Here is a 14,673-nt window from a genome sequence, read left to right as displayed (position 1 = left end):
TCCAGTACTCCAGCACTTCAGTACCCCATTACTCCAGAAGTCCAGTATGCCTGCACTCCAGTACCCCGGCACCCCAGAACTCCAGTACCCCAGTACACCAGAACCCCAGTACTCCAGTACCCCAAAACTCCAGAACCCCAGTACTCCCGTACCCCTGCACTCCAGTACACCAGTACCCAGCATTCCAGCACTCCAGTAACCCTGTACTCCAGTACCCCTGTACTCCAGTACCCAGCACCCCAGTACCCCAGTACTCCAGTACCCCAGTACTCCAGTACCCCAGCACTCCAGTACCCCTGCACTCCAGTACCCCAGTACTCCAGAACTCCAGTACCCCAGTACTCCTGCACTCCAGTACCCCAGTACCCCTGCACTCTAGTACCCCAGAACCCCAGTACCCCTACACTCCAGTACCCCAGTACCCCTGCACTCTAGTACCCCAGTACCCCAGAACCCTAGTGCCCCAGTACTCCACTACCCCAGTACCCCAGAACCCCAGTACCCCATTACTCCAGTACCCCATTACGCCAGCACTCCAGTACCCCATTACTCCAGAAGTCCAGTATGCCTGCACTCCAGTACCCCGGAACTCCAGTACCCCAGTACACCAGAACCCCAGTACCCAGTACTCCAGTACCCCTAAACTCCAGAACCCAGTACTCCCGTACCCCTGCACTCCAGTACACCAGTACCCCAGCATTCCAGCACACCAGTACCCCAGTACACCTGCACTACAGTACCCCAGTACTCCAGCACTCCAGTAACCCTGTACTCCAGTAACCCTGTACTCCAGTAACCCTGTACTCCAGTACCCCAGCACTCCAGTACCCCAGCACTCCAGTTCCCCAGTACCCCTGTACCCCAGTACCCCTGTACCCCAGTACCCCTGTACCCCAGAACCCAAGCTCCCCAACACTCCAGTACTCCAGCACTCCAGTACCCCTGTACTCCAGTACCGGAATACAGTACCCCAGAACTCCAGTACACCAGAACCTCAGTACCCAGTACTCCAGTACCCCAAAACTCCAGAACCCCAGTACCCAGTACTCCAGTACCCCAGCACTCCAGCACTCCAGTACCCCAGTACTCCAGCACTCCAGTACCCCTGTACTCCTGCACTCCAGTACTCCAATACCCCTGCACTCCAGTACTCCAGTTCCCCAGTACCCCAGCACTCCTGTACCCCAGTATTCCGGTACTCTGGTACTTGAGTACAGATGGCAATAAAATCTAATAATCTAATTTAAGCGAAATCTCCAGGCTTGAAAGCTAAGCCCTCCATCTTCCTCTTTGCCCAAGTCTTTATCCCAAGTCTCTGTCCCCCAGCGTCCAATCCTGTTGCAGACTGAGCTCCTTATTTGCTCTCCCAAACAGAGTCATTATTTGAACATCCTGATCAAATCTCTCCTTCTTCCTTTCTGCTCCAAGGAGAAAATTCACAGCTTCTCCAGTATCAGATGTTTCACAAAACTTAGCAGGGCATCCTTCTAATTGCTGTTTGTCTCTGAATAAATCCAAGGGTTTTCATCACCTTTTCGGAGCTCCCTGCTGATTACAGAGATTTCTGCACAAGCTTTCCAGTCCTCCACCTGTTTTAAGATTTTTCTTTTTATTCTTTCTAACAAAAAACGCAATTTAAATGTCAATGCCTTCAATGTTACCTCCACCTCCCTATTCATTCTGCCAGGTCTGTGCGGCTCCTGGAGCTTTCCTCTGACCATCTCCCTTTTTTTTAATGTCTCCTAAGTTTTGCAAACTTTGGAAATGTGCCCTGGACCCTGAAGCTCAGGTCAGGCATTGGCCTAATGCTGAACCGCACTTTATATTTCCTTTAGTTTGAATGCAAACTATTCAGGCACACCTTCTGCTCTCTGTCCCTCAACAATATTCCAATAACGCTGCTACTGTTGTCATTCACTTGGTTGTATCGTTGCTGATGATGAAGGGCTTTCGCCCGAAATGTCGATTCTCCTGCTCCTCGGATGCTGCCTGACCTGCTGTGCTTTTCCAGCACCGCTCTCATCTAAACTCTGGTTTCCAGCATCTGCGGTCCTTACTTTTGCCTAGTATCCTTGCTGATGACTATATTAATTTTTATCCCATGCTGACAACAGTTTGACATGATCTTTTTGCTTCCATTTTTCTGGATCCCTAAACCATGGCAGATGTAGGCTATTCAACCCATCCATTCCCAATGCAGGGCTTATTTCTGAAACATTGACTCTCCTGCTCCTCGGCTGCGCCTTACCTACTGCGCGTTTCCAGCATCACACGCTCAACATTCTACCCAGCAAGTCAGTTTGATTCACTGAGATCATGGCTGACTTGATAATCCTCACTTCCATTTTCCAGCCTTTCCCCCCCTAACCTTCAATTCCTTTCCTGATTAAAGCTGTGTCCCTCTCAGATATTCTGTTCTCTGCACCAAGGCAAGTACAGCCCAGAGCAGTGAGATAATGTGGCAGGGTGCAGACGGACCCATATCCATCTCTGTGTCACATTGTCACCCAGTGTCCCTTCCCTCCATCCTCCCACAGCCCTCTCATCCACCGTGTGTGTAATACTGTTGTGGTTCTGTTCGCCGAGCTGGAAGTTTTTGTTGCAAATGTTTCGTCCCCTGTCTAGGTGACATCCTCAGTGCTTGGGAGCCTCCTGTGAAGCACTTCTGTGGTGTTTCCTCCGGCATTTATAGTGGCCTGTCCCTGCCGCTTCCGGTTGTCAGTTCCAGCTGTCCGCTGTAGTGGCCGGTATATTGGGTCCAGGTCGATGTGTTTGTTGATGGAGTTTGTGGATGAGTGCCATGCTTCTAGGAATTCCCAGGCTGTTCTCTGTCTGGCTTGCCCTATAATGGTAGTGTTGTCCCAGTTGAATTCATGTTGCTTGTCTGCGTGTGTGGCTACTAAGGATAGCCGGTCGTGTCGTTTTGTGGCTAGTTGATGTTCATATATGCGGATCGTTAGCTGTCTTCCTGTTTGTCCTATGTAGTGTTTTGTGCAGTCCTTGCATGGTATTTTGTACACTACATTAGTTTTGCTCATGCTGGGTATCGGGTCCTTCGTTCTGGTGAGTTGTTGTCTGAGCGTGGCTGTTGGTTTGTGTGCCGTTATGAGTCCTAGGGGTCGCAGTAGTCTGGCTGTCAGTTCTGAGATGCTCCTGATGTATGGTAGTGTGGCTAGTCCTTTTGGTTGTGGTATGTCCTCGTTCCGTGGTCTTTCTCTTAGGCATCTGTTGATGAAGTTGCGCAGGTATCCGTTTTTGGCGAGTACCTTGTATAGGTGTTCCTCCTCTTCTTTTTGCAGTTCTGGTGTACTGCAGTGTGTTGTGGCCCTTTTGAATAGTGTCCTGATGCAGCTTCGTTTGTGTGTGTTGTGGTGGTTACTTTCATAGTTTAGGACTTGGTCTGTGTGTGTGGCTTTCCTGTATACCCTTGTAGTGAATTCTCCATTCGGTGTTCGCAGGAGGCTCCCAAGCACTGATGATGTCGCCTAGCCAGGGGACGAAATGTTTGCAACAAAAACTTCCAGCTCGGCGAACAGAACCACAACAACGAGCACCCGAGCTACAAATCTTCGCACAAACTTTGTGTGTAATACTGTCCAGTTACATCTCTTCCAATTCTTGCAGGACCTGGAACTGCAGACACAGCTGCAAAAACACATTCTCCAGCTTCAGGGCGAGTGTGAGAGACTCAACACAATGACCAGCCAACTTCTACAGGAAGACCAACTCCATCACAGGAACATTGAGGTAGGTGATACACAGAGACCAACCTGAAATCTGCTCCAACCTGGCAGCATCATAAACTGAACACAAACAGGGCCAGAGGAAATGTTCAGATCAGGATCAAACTCTGCTCAGAGTCAGAGGGAATGGTCACACCAGTGTGCTCACACTGTCTCCCACAGACAGCAGTATTCACTTCTTTAACAAAATCAATTCAGAATTTAAGGAGCTGCCTTAGGGGAACATCAGCTCAAGCAGCAACAGAGCATTTCACATCAGCATCTGCAATAAAGCAGGCCAGCAGTGCACACACGGTGGGAGCTGGTTACTACCGACAGAGGGGGCTGGTTATTATCGACAGAGGGAGCTGGTTATTATCGACACAGGGGGCTGGTTATTATCGACAGAGGGAGCTGGTTATTATCGACACAGGGAGCTGGTTATTATCGACACAGGGAGCTGGTTACTACCGACAGAGGGGGCTGGTTATTATCGACAGAGGGAGCTGGTTATTATCGACACAGGGGGCTGGTTATTATCGACACAGGGGGCTGGTTATTATCGACACAGGGGGCTGGTTATTATCGACACAGGGGGCTGGTTATTATCGACAGTGAGTACTGGTTATTATCGACAGAGGAAGCTGGTTATTATCGACACAGGGGCTGGTTACTATCGACAGAGTGGGCTGGTTATTATCGACAGAGGGGGCTGGTTATTATCGACAGTGGGTACTGGTTATTATCAACAGTGAGTACTGGTTATTATCGACAGTGAGTACTGGTTATTATCGACAGTGGGTACTGGTTATTATCAACAGTGAGTACTGGTTATTATCGACAGTGAGTACTGGTTATTATCGACAGTGGGTACTGGTTATTATCGGAACTTTGGGGCCAGCGACCATAACTCTATTAGATTTAAAATAGTGATGGAAAAGGACAGACCAGATCTAAAAGTTGAAGTTCTAAATTGGAGAAAGGCCAATTTTGACGGGATTAGGCAAGAACTTTCGAAAGCTGATTGGGGGCAGATGTTCGCAGGTAAAGGGTCAGCTGGAAAATGGGAAGCCTTCAGAAATGAGATAACGAGAATCCAGAGAAAGTATATTCCTGACAGGGTGAAAGGGAAGGCTGGTAGATATAGGGAATGCTGGATGACTAAAGAAATTGAGGGTTTGGTTAAGAAAAAGAAGGAAGCATATGTCAGGTATAGACAGGATAGATCGAGTGAATCCTTAGAAGAGTATAAAGGCAGTAGGAGTATACTTAAGAGAGAAATCAGGAGGGCAAAAAGGGGACATGAGATAGCTTTGGCAAATAGAATTAAGGAGAATCCGAAGGGTTTTTACAAATATATTAAGGACAAAAGGATAACAAGGGAGAGAATAGGGCCCCTCAAAGATCAGCAAGGCGGCCTTTGTGTGGGAGCTGCAGAAAATGGGGGAGATACTAAATGAATATTTTGCATCAGTATTTACTGTGGAAAAGGATATGGAAGATATAGACTGTAGGGAAATAGATGGTGACATCTTCCAAAATGTCCACATTACAGAGGAGAAAGTGCTGGATGTCTTGAAACAGGTAAAGGTGGATAAATCCCCAGGACCTGATCAGGTGGACCCTAGAACTCTGTGGGAAGCTAGAGAAGTGATTGCTGGGCCTCTTGCTGAGATATTTGTATCATGGATAGTCACAGGTGAGGTGCTGGAAGACTGGAGGTTGGCAAACGTGGTGCCACTGTTTAAGAAGGGCGGTAAAGACAAGTCAGGGAACTATAGACCAGTGAGCCTGACGTCGGTGGTGGGCAAGTTGTTGAAGGGAATCCTGAGGGACAGAATGTACATGTATTTGGAAAGGCAAGGACTGATTAGGGATAGTCAACATGGCTTTGTGCGTGGGAAATCATGTCTCACAAACTTGATGGAGTTTTTTGATGAAGTAACAAAGAGGATTGATGAGGGCAGAGTGGTAGATGTGATCTATATGGACCTCAGTAAGGCGTTCGACAAGGTTCCCCATGGGAGACTGATTAGCAAGGTTAGATCTCATGGAATACAGGGAGAACTAGCCATTTGGATACAGAACTGGCTCAAAGGTAGAAGACAGAGGGTGTTGGTGGAGGGTTGTTTTTCAGACTGGAGGCCTGTGACCAGTGGAGTGCCACAAGGATCGGTGCTGGGTCCTCTACTTTTTGTTATTTACATAAATGATTTGGATGCGAGCATAAGAGGTACAGTTAGTAAGTTTGCACATGACACCAAAATTGGAGGTGTAGTGGACAGCGAAGAGAGTTACCTCAGATTACAACAGGATCTGGACCAGATGGGCCAATGGGCTGAGAAGTGGCAAATGGAGTTTAATTCAGATAAATGCGAGGTGCTGCATTTTGGGAAAGCAAATCTTAGCAGGACTTATACACTTAATGGTAAGGTCCGAGGGTGTGTTGCTGAACAAAGAGACCTTGGAGTGCAGGTTCATAGCTCCTTGAAAGTGGAGTCGCAGGTAGATAGGATAGTGAAGAAGGCGTTTGGTATGCTTTCCTTTATTGGTCAGAGTATTGAGTACAGGAGTTGGGAGGTCATGTTGCGGCTGTACAGGACATTGATTAGGCCACTGTTGGAATATTACGTGCAATTCTAGTCTCCTTCCTATCGGAAAGATGTTGTGAAACTTGAAAGGGTTCAGAAAAGATTTACAAGGATGTTGCCAGGGTTGGAGGATTTGAGCTACAGGGAGAGGCTGACAGGGAGGGCTGTTTTCCCTGGAGCGTCGGAGGCTGAGGGGTGACTTATTGAGGTTTACAAAATTATGAGGGGCATGGATAGGATAAATAGACAAAGTCTTTTCCCTGGGATCGGGGAGTCCAGAACTAGAGGGCATAGGTTTAGGGTGAGAGGGGAAAGATATAAAAGAGACCGAAGGGCCAACTTTTTCACACAGAGGGTGGTACGTGTATGGAATGAGCTGCCAGAGGATGTGGTGGAGGCTGGTACAATTGCAACATTTAAGAGGCATTTGGATGAGTATATGAATAGGAAGGGTTTGGAGGGATATGGGCCGGGTGCTGGCAGGTGGGACTAGATTGGGTTGGGATATCTGGTCGGCATGGACAGGTTGGACCGAAGATTCTGTTTCCATGCTGTACATCTCGAAGACTCTGTGACTCTATTACCGACAGAGGGAGCTGGTTATTACAGACAGTGGGTACTAGTTATTATCGAGTGAGTACTGGTTATTATTGACAGAGGGTGCTGGTTATTATCGACAGAGGGAGCTGGTTATTACCGACAGAGGGAGCTGGTAATTATCGACAGTGGGTACTAGTTATTATCGACAGAATAGGCAGGTTATTATTGACAGTGAGTACTGGTTATTACCTCACAGAGGGAGCTGGTTATTATCGACAGAGGGACCTCATTATTATGGACAGAGAGGGCTGGTTATTATGGAGAGAGGGGGCTGGTTATTATGGAGAGAGGGGGCTGGTTATTATGGACAGAGAGGGCTGGTTATTATGGACAGAGGGGGCTGGTTATTATGGACAGAGGGGGCTGGTTATTATGGACAGAGAGGGCTGGTTATTATGGACAGAGGGAGCTGGTAATTATGGACAGAGGGAGCTGGTAATTATGGACAGAGGGAGCTGGTAATTATGAACAGAGGGGGTTGGTTATTATGAAGAGAGGGGGGTGGTTATTATGGACAGAGGAAGCTGGTTATTATGGACAGAGGGGGCTGGATATTATGGACAGACAGAGCCGGTTATGGACAGAAGGGACAGGTTATTATGGACAGAGGAAGCTGGTTATTATGAACAGAGGGAGCTGGTTATTATGGACGGAGGGAGCTGGGTATTATGGACAGTGGGGACAGGTTATTATGGACAGAGGGGACAGGTTATTATGGACAGAGGGGACAGGTTATTATGGACAGAGGGGACAGGTCATTATGGACAGGCGGGACTGGTTATTATGGACAGAGGGAGCAGGTTATTATGGACAGAGGGAGCTGGTTATTATGGACAGAGAGGGCTGGTTATTATAGACAGAGGGGGCTGGTTATTATGGACAGAGGGGGCTGGTTATTATGGACAGAGGGAGCTGGCTATTATCGACAGAGGGAGCTGGTTATTATGGACAGTGGGGGCTGGTTATTATTCACAGAGGGGCTGGTTATTATGGACAGAGAGAGCCGGTTATTATGGACAGAAGGGACTGGTTATTATGGACAAAGGGAGCAGGTTATTATGAACACCGGGAGCTGGTTATTATGGACAGTGGGGACAGGTTATTATGGACAGAGGGGGCTGGTTATTGTGGACAGAGGGAGCTGGTTATTATGGACAGAGGGAACTGGTTATTATAGACAGAGGGGGCTGGTTATTATGGACAGAGGGGGCTGGTTATTATGGACAGAGGGGGTTGGTTATTATGAAGAGAGGGGGGTGGTTATTATGGACAGAGGAAGCTGGTTATTATGGACAGAGGGGGCTGGATATTATGGACAGACAGAGCCGGTTATGGACAGAAGGGACAGGTTATTATGGACAGAGGAAGCTGGTTATTATGAACAGAGGGAGCTGGTTATTATGGACGGAGGGAGCTGGTTATTATGGACAGTGGGGACAGGTTATTATGGACAGAGGGGACAGGTTATTATGGACAGAGGGGACAGGTTATTATGGACAGAGGGGACAGGTCATTATGGACAGGCGGGACTGGTTATTATGGACAGAGGGAGCAGGTTATTATGGACAGAGGGAGCTGGTTATTATGGACAGAGAGGGCTGGTTATTATAGACAGAGGGGGCTGGTTATTATGGACAGAGGGGGCTGGTTATTATGGACAGAGGGAGCTGGCTATTATCGACAGAGGGAGCTGGTTATTATGGACAGTGGGGGCTGGTTATTATTCACAGAGGGGCTGGTTATTATGGACAGAGAGAGCCGGTTATTATGGACAGAAGGGACTGGTTATTATGGACAAAGGGAGCAGGTTATTATGAACACCGGGAGCTGGTTATTATGGACAGTGGGGACAGGTTATTATGGACAGAGGGGGCTGGTTATTGTGGACAGAGGGAGCTGGTTATTATGGACAGAGGGAACTGGTTATTATAGACAGAGGGGGCTGGTTATTATGGACAGAGGGGGCTGGTTATTATGGACAGAGGGAGCTGGCTATTATCGACAGAGGGAGCTGGTTATTATGGACAGTGGGGGCTGGTTATTATTCACAGAGGGGGCTGGTTATTATGGACAGAGAGAGCCGGTTATTATAGACAGAAGGGACTGGTTATTATGGACAAAGGGAGCAGGTTATTATGAACACCGGGAGCTGGTTATTATGGACAGTGGGGACAGGTTATTATGGACAGAGGGGGCTGGTTATTATGGACAGAGAGAGCTGGTTATTATGGACAGAGGGAACTGGTTATTATAGACAGAGGGGGCTGGTTATTATGGACAGAGGGGGCTGGTTATTATGGACAGAGGGAGCTGGCTATTATCGACAGAGGGAGCTGGTTATTATGGACAGTGGGGGCTGGTTATTATTCACAGAGGGGGCTGGTTATTATGGACAGTGAGGGCTGGTTATTATGGACAGAGGGAGCTGGTTAGTATGGAAAGGAGCTGGTTATTATGGACCGAGGGATCTGGTTATTATGGACAGAGGGGGATGGTTATTGTGGACAGAGGGAGCTGGTTATTATTGACAGAGAGGGCTGGTTACTATGGACAGTGAGGGCTGGTTATTATGGACAGAGGGAGCTGGTTAGTATGGAAAGGAGCTGGTTATTATGGACCGAGGGATCTGGTTATTATGGACAGTGAGGGCTGGTTATTATGGACAGAGGGAGCTGGTTATTATGGACAGAGGGGGCTGGTTATTATGGACAGAGCGAGCTGGTTATTATGGACAGAGGGAGCTGGTTATTATGGACAGAGGGAGCTGGTTATTATGGACAGAGGGGGCTGGTTATTATGGACAGTGGGAGCTGGTTACTATGGACAGAGAGGGCTGGTTATTATGGACAGAGGGGGCAGGTAATTATGGACAGAGGGGGCTGGTTATTATGGACAGTGGGAGCTGGTTACTATGGACAGAGGGGCTGGTTATTATGGACAGAGGAAGCTGGTTATTGTGGACAGAGGGGGCTGGTTATTATGGACAGAGGGGGCTGGTTATTATGGACAGAGGGGGCTGGTTATTATGGACAGAGGAAGCTGGTTATTGTGGACAGAGGGAGCTGGTTATTATGGACAGAGGGAGCTGGTTATTATGGACAGAGGGGGCTGGTTATTATGGACAGTGGGAGCTGGTTACTATGGACAGAGAGGGCTGGTTATTATGGACAGAGGGGGCAGGTAATTATGGACAGAGGGAGCTGGTAATTATGGACAGAGGGAGCAGGTAATTATGAACAGAGGGAGCAGGTAATTATGAACAGAGTGGGCTGGTTATTATGGACAGAGGAAGCTGGTTATTATGGACAGAGGGAGCTGGTTAGTATGGACAGAGGGAGCTGGTTATTATAGACAGAGGGAGCTGGTTATTATGGACAGAGGTAGCTGGTTATTATGAACAGAGTGGGCTGGTTATTATGGACAGAGGAAGCTGGTTATTATGGACAGAGGGAGCTGGTTAGTATGGACAGAGGGAGCTGGTTATTATAGACAGAGGGAGCTGGTTATTATGGACAGAGGTAGCTGGTTATTATGGACAGAGGGGGCTGGTTATTATGGACAGAGGGAGCTGGTTATTATGGACAGAGGGAGCTGGTTATTATAGACAGAGGGAGCTGGTTATTATGGACAGAGGGGGCTGGTTATTATGGACAGTGGGAGCTGGTTACTATGGACAGAGAGGGCTGGTTATTATGGACAGAGGGGGCAGGTAATTATGGACAGAGGGGGCAGGTAATTATGGACAGAGGGGGCAGGTAATTATGGACAGAGGGGGCAGGTAATTATGGACAGAGGGGGCTGGATATTATGGACAGAGGGGGCTGGTTATTATGGACAGAGGGGGCTGGTTATTATGGACAGAGGGAGCTGGTTATTATGGACAGAGAGAGCTGGTTATTATGGACAGAGGAAGCTGGTTATTATGGACAGAGGGAGCTGGTTAATATGGACAGAGGGAGCTGGTTGACATGGACAGAGGGGGCTGGTTATTATGGACAGAGGGACCTGGTTAATATGGACAGAGGGGGCTGGTTATTATGGACAGAGGGAGCTGGTTATTATGGACAGAGGGAGTTGGTTATTATGGACAGAGGGGGCAGGTTATCATGGACAGAGGGGGCAGGTTATCATGGACAGAGTGAGCTGGTTATTATGGACAGAGGAAGCTGGTTATTATGGACAGAGCGAGCTGGTTATTATGGGCAGTGACGGCTGGTTATTATGGACAGAGGGGGCTGGTTATTATGGACAGAGGGGGCAGGTTATCATGGACAGAGTGAGCTGGTTATTATGGACAGAGGAAGCTGGTTATTATGGACAGAGCGAGCTGGTTATTATGGGCAGTGACGGCTGGTTATTATGGACAGAGGGGGCAGGTTATTATGGACGGAGGGAGCTTGTAATTATGTACACAGGGGGTTGGTTATTATGGTCAGAGGGGGCTGGTTATTATCGACAGAGGGAGCTGGTTATTATGGACAGAGGGAGCTGGTTATTATGGACAGAGGGAGCTGGTTATTATGGACAGAGGGAGCTGGTTATTATGGACAGAGGGAGCTGGTTAATATGGACAGAAGGGGCTGGTTATTATGGACAAAGGGAGCTGGTTATTATGGACAGAGGGGGATGGTTATTGTGAAAAGGGGGCTGGTTATTATCGACAGAGAGGGCTGGTTATTATGGACAGTGAGGGCTGGTTATTATGGACAAAGGGAGCTGGTTATTATGGAAAGGAGCTGGTTATTATGGACAGAGGAAGCTGGTTATTATGGACAGAGCGAGCTGGTTATTATGGGCAGAGAGGCTGGTTATTATGGACAGAGAGGGCAGGTTATTATGGACGAAGGGAGCTGTTAATTATGTACAGAGGGGGTTGGTTAGTATGGTCAGAGGGGGCTGGTTATTATCGACAGAGGGAGCTGGTTATTATGGACAGAGGGAGCTGGTAATTATGGACAGAGGGAGCTGGTAATTATGGACAGAGGGAGGTGGTAATTATGAACAGAGGGAGCTGGTTATTATGGACAGGGGGAGCTGGTTATTATGGACAGAGGGAGCTGGTTATTATGGACAGAGGGGGCTGGTTATTATAGACAGAGGGAGCTGGTTATTATGGACAGGGGGAGCTGGTTATTATGGACAGAGGGAGCTGGTTATTATGGACAGAGGGAGCTGGGTATTATGGACAGAGGGAGCTGGTTAATATGGACAGAGGGAGCTGGTTAATATGGACAGAGGCACCTGGTTATTATGGACAGAGAGGGCTGGTTATTATGGGCAGAGAGGGCTGGTTATTATGGACAGAGGGAGCTGGTAATTATGGACAGAGGGGGTTGGTTATTATGGACAGGGGGAGCTAGTTATTATGGACAGGGGGAGCTGGTTATTATGGACAGAGGGAGCTGGTTATTATGGACAGAGGGAGCTGGTTAATATGCACAGAAGGGGCTGGTTATTATGGACAGAGGGAGCTGGTTATTATGGACAGAGGGAGCTGGTTATTATGGACAGGGGGAGCTGGTTATTATGGACAGAGGGAGCTGGTTATTATGGACAGAGGGAGCTGGTTATTATGGACAGGGGGAGCTGGTTATTATGGACAGGGGGAGCTGGTTATTATGGACAGAGGGAGCTGGTTATTATGGACAGAGGGAGCTGGTTATTATGGACAGAGGGAGCTGGTTAATATGCACAGAAGGGGCTGGTTATTATGGACAGAGAGGGCTGGTTATTATGGACAGTGAGGGCAGGTTATTATGGACAGAGGGAGCTGGTTATTATGGAAAGGAGCTTGTTATTATGGACAGAGGGAGCTGGTTATTATGGACAGAGGGGGCAGGTTATTATGGACAGAGGGGGCAGGTTATTATGGACAGAGGGTGCAGGTTATTATGGACAGAGGGAGCAGGTTGTTATGGACAGAGGGAACAGGTTATTATGGACAGAGGGGGCAGGTTATTATGGACAGAGGGAGCTGGTTATTATGGACAGAGGAAGCTTGCTATTATGGACAGAGCGAGCTGGTAATTATGGGCAGAGAGGGCTGGTTATTATGGACAGAGGGAGCTGGTTATTATAGAAAGAGGGGGCTGTTTATTATGAACAGAGGGAGCTGGTTATTATGGACAGTGGGAGCTGGTTACTATGGACAGAGAGGGCTGGTTATTATGGACAGAGGTGGCAGGTAATTATGGACAGAGGGAGCTGGTAATTATGGACAGAGGGAGGTGGTTACTATGGACAGAGAGGGCTGGTTATTATGGACAGAGGTGGCAGGTAATTATGGACAGAGGGGGCTGGTTATTATGGACAGAGGGGGCAGGTTATTATGGACAGAGGGGGCAGGTTATTATGGACAGAGGGAGCTGGTTATTATGGAAAGGAGCTGGTTATTATGGACAGAGGGGGCTGGTTATTATGGACAGAGGGAGCTGGTTATTATGGAAAGGAGCTGGTAATTATGAACAGAGGGGGCTGGTTATTATGGACAGAGGAAGCTGGTTATTATGGACATAGGGGGCTGGTTATTATGGACAGAGGGGACAGGTTATTATGGACAGAGGGAGCTTGTTATTATGGACAGAGGGAGCTGGTTATTATGGACAGAGGGAGCTGGTTATTATGGACAGAGGGAGCTGGTTATTATGGACAGAGAGGGCTGGTTATTATGGACAGTGGGTACAGGTTATTATGCACAGTGAGGGCTGGTTATTATAGACAGAGGGGACTGGTTATTATGGACAGAGGGAGCTGGTTATTATGGACAGAGGGGGCAGGTTATTATGGACAGAGGGAGCTGGTTATTATGGACAGAGGAAGTTGGTTATTATGGACGGAGCGAGCTGGTTATTATGGGCAGAGAGGGCTGGTTATTATGGACAGAGAGGGCAGGTTATTATGGACAGAGGGAGCTGGTTAATATGGACAGAGGGGGCTGGTTATTATGGACAGAGGGAGCTGGTTATTATGGAAAGGAGCTGGTTAATATAGACAGAGGGGGCTGGTTATTATGGACAGGGAGCTGGTTATCTTGGAAAGGTGCTGGTTATTATGGACAGAGGCACCTGGTTATTATGGACAGAGGGGGCTGGTTATTATGGACAGAGGGGGCAGGTTATTATGGACAGAGGGAGCTGGTTATTATGGACAGAGGGAGCTGGTTATTATGGACAGAGAGAGCTAGTTAATATGGACAGAAGGGGCTGGTTATTATGGACAGAGGGAGCTGGTTATTATGGAAAGGAGCTGGTTATTGTGGACAGAGGGAGCTGGTTATTATGGACAGAAGGAGCTGGTTATTATGGACAGAGAGAGCTGGTTAATATGGACAGAAGGGGCTGGTTATTATGGACAGAGGGAGCTGGTTATTATGGACAGAGGGGGATGGTTATTTTGGACAGAGGGAGCTGGTTATTATCGACAGAGAGGGCAAGTTATTATGGACAAAGGGAGCTGGTTATTATGGAAAGGAGCTGGTTATTATGTACAGAGGGAGCTTGTTATTATGGACAGAGGAGGCAGGTTATTATGGACAGAGGGAGCTGGTTATTATGGACAGAGGGAGCTGGTTATAATGGACAGAGGAAGCTGGTTATTATGGACAGAGCAAGCTGGTTATTATGGGCAGAGAGGCTGGTTATTATGGACAGAGGGGGCAGGTTTTTATGGACAGAGGGAGCAGGTTATTATGGACAGAGGGAGCTGGTTATTATGGACAGAGGAAGCTGGCTATTATGGACAGAGCGAGCTGGTTATTATGG

At 48.0% G+C, this 14,673-nt stretch overlaps 1 pseudogene across 1 annotated transcript in view; it reads left to right on the top strand.

The window, feature by feature from the left end:
* Positions 1-14,673, top strand: part of LOC122562327 (uncharacterized) — a 171,956-nt pseudogene that overhangs the window by 83,593 nt on the left and 73,690 nt on the right. Inside the window, exon 10 of the transcript XR_015761445.1 lies at positions 3,625-3,747. The product of XR_015761445.1 is annotated as an uncharacterized LOC122562327 (transcript). The remainder of the gene's footprint in view (positions 1-3,624; positions 3,748-14,673) is intronic.

This window comes from Chiloscyllium plagiosum, unplaced genomic scaffold (genome assembly GCF_037043375.1).
Source record: "Chiloscyllium plagiosum isolate Xiang-an unplaced genomic scaffold, Cpla_swu_hap1 HiC_scaffold_25, whole genome shotgun sequence".
Classification (NCBI taxonomy): domain Eukaryota; kingdom Metazoa; phylum Chordata; class Chondrichthyes; order Orectolobiformes; family Hemiscylliidae; genus Chiloscyllium; species Chiloscyllium plagiosum.
This window is presented reverse-complemented; position numbering and strand designations above follow the sequence as displayed.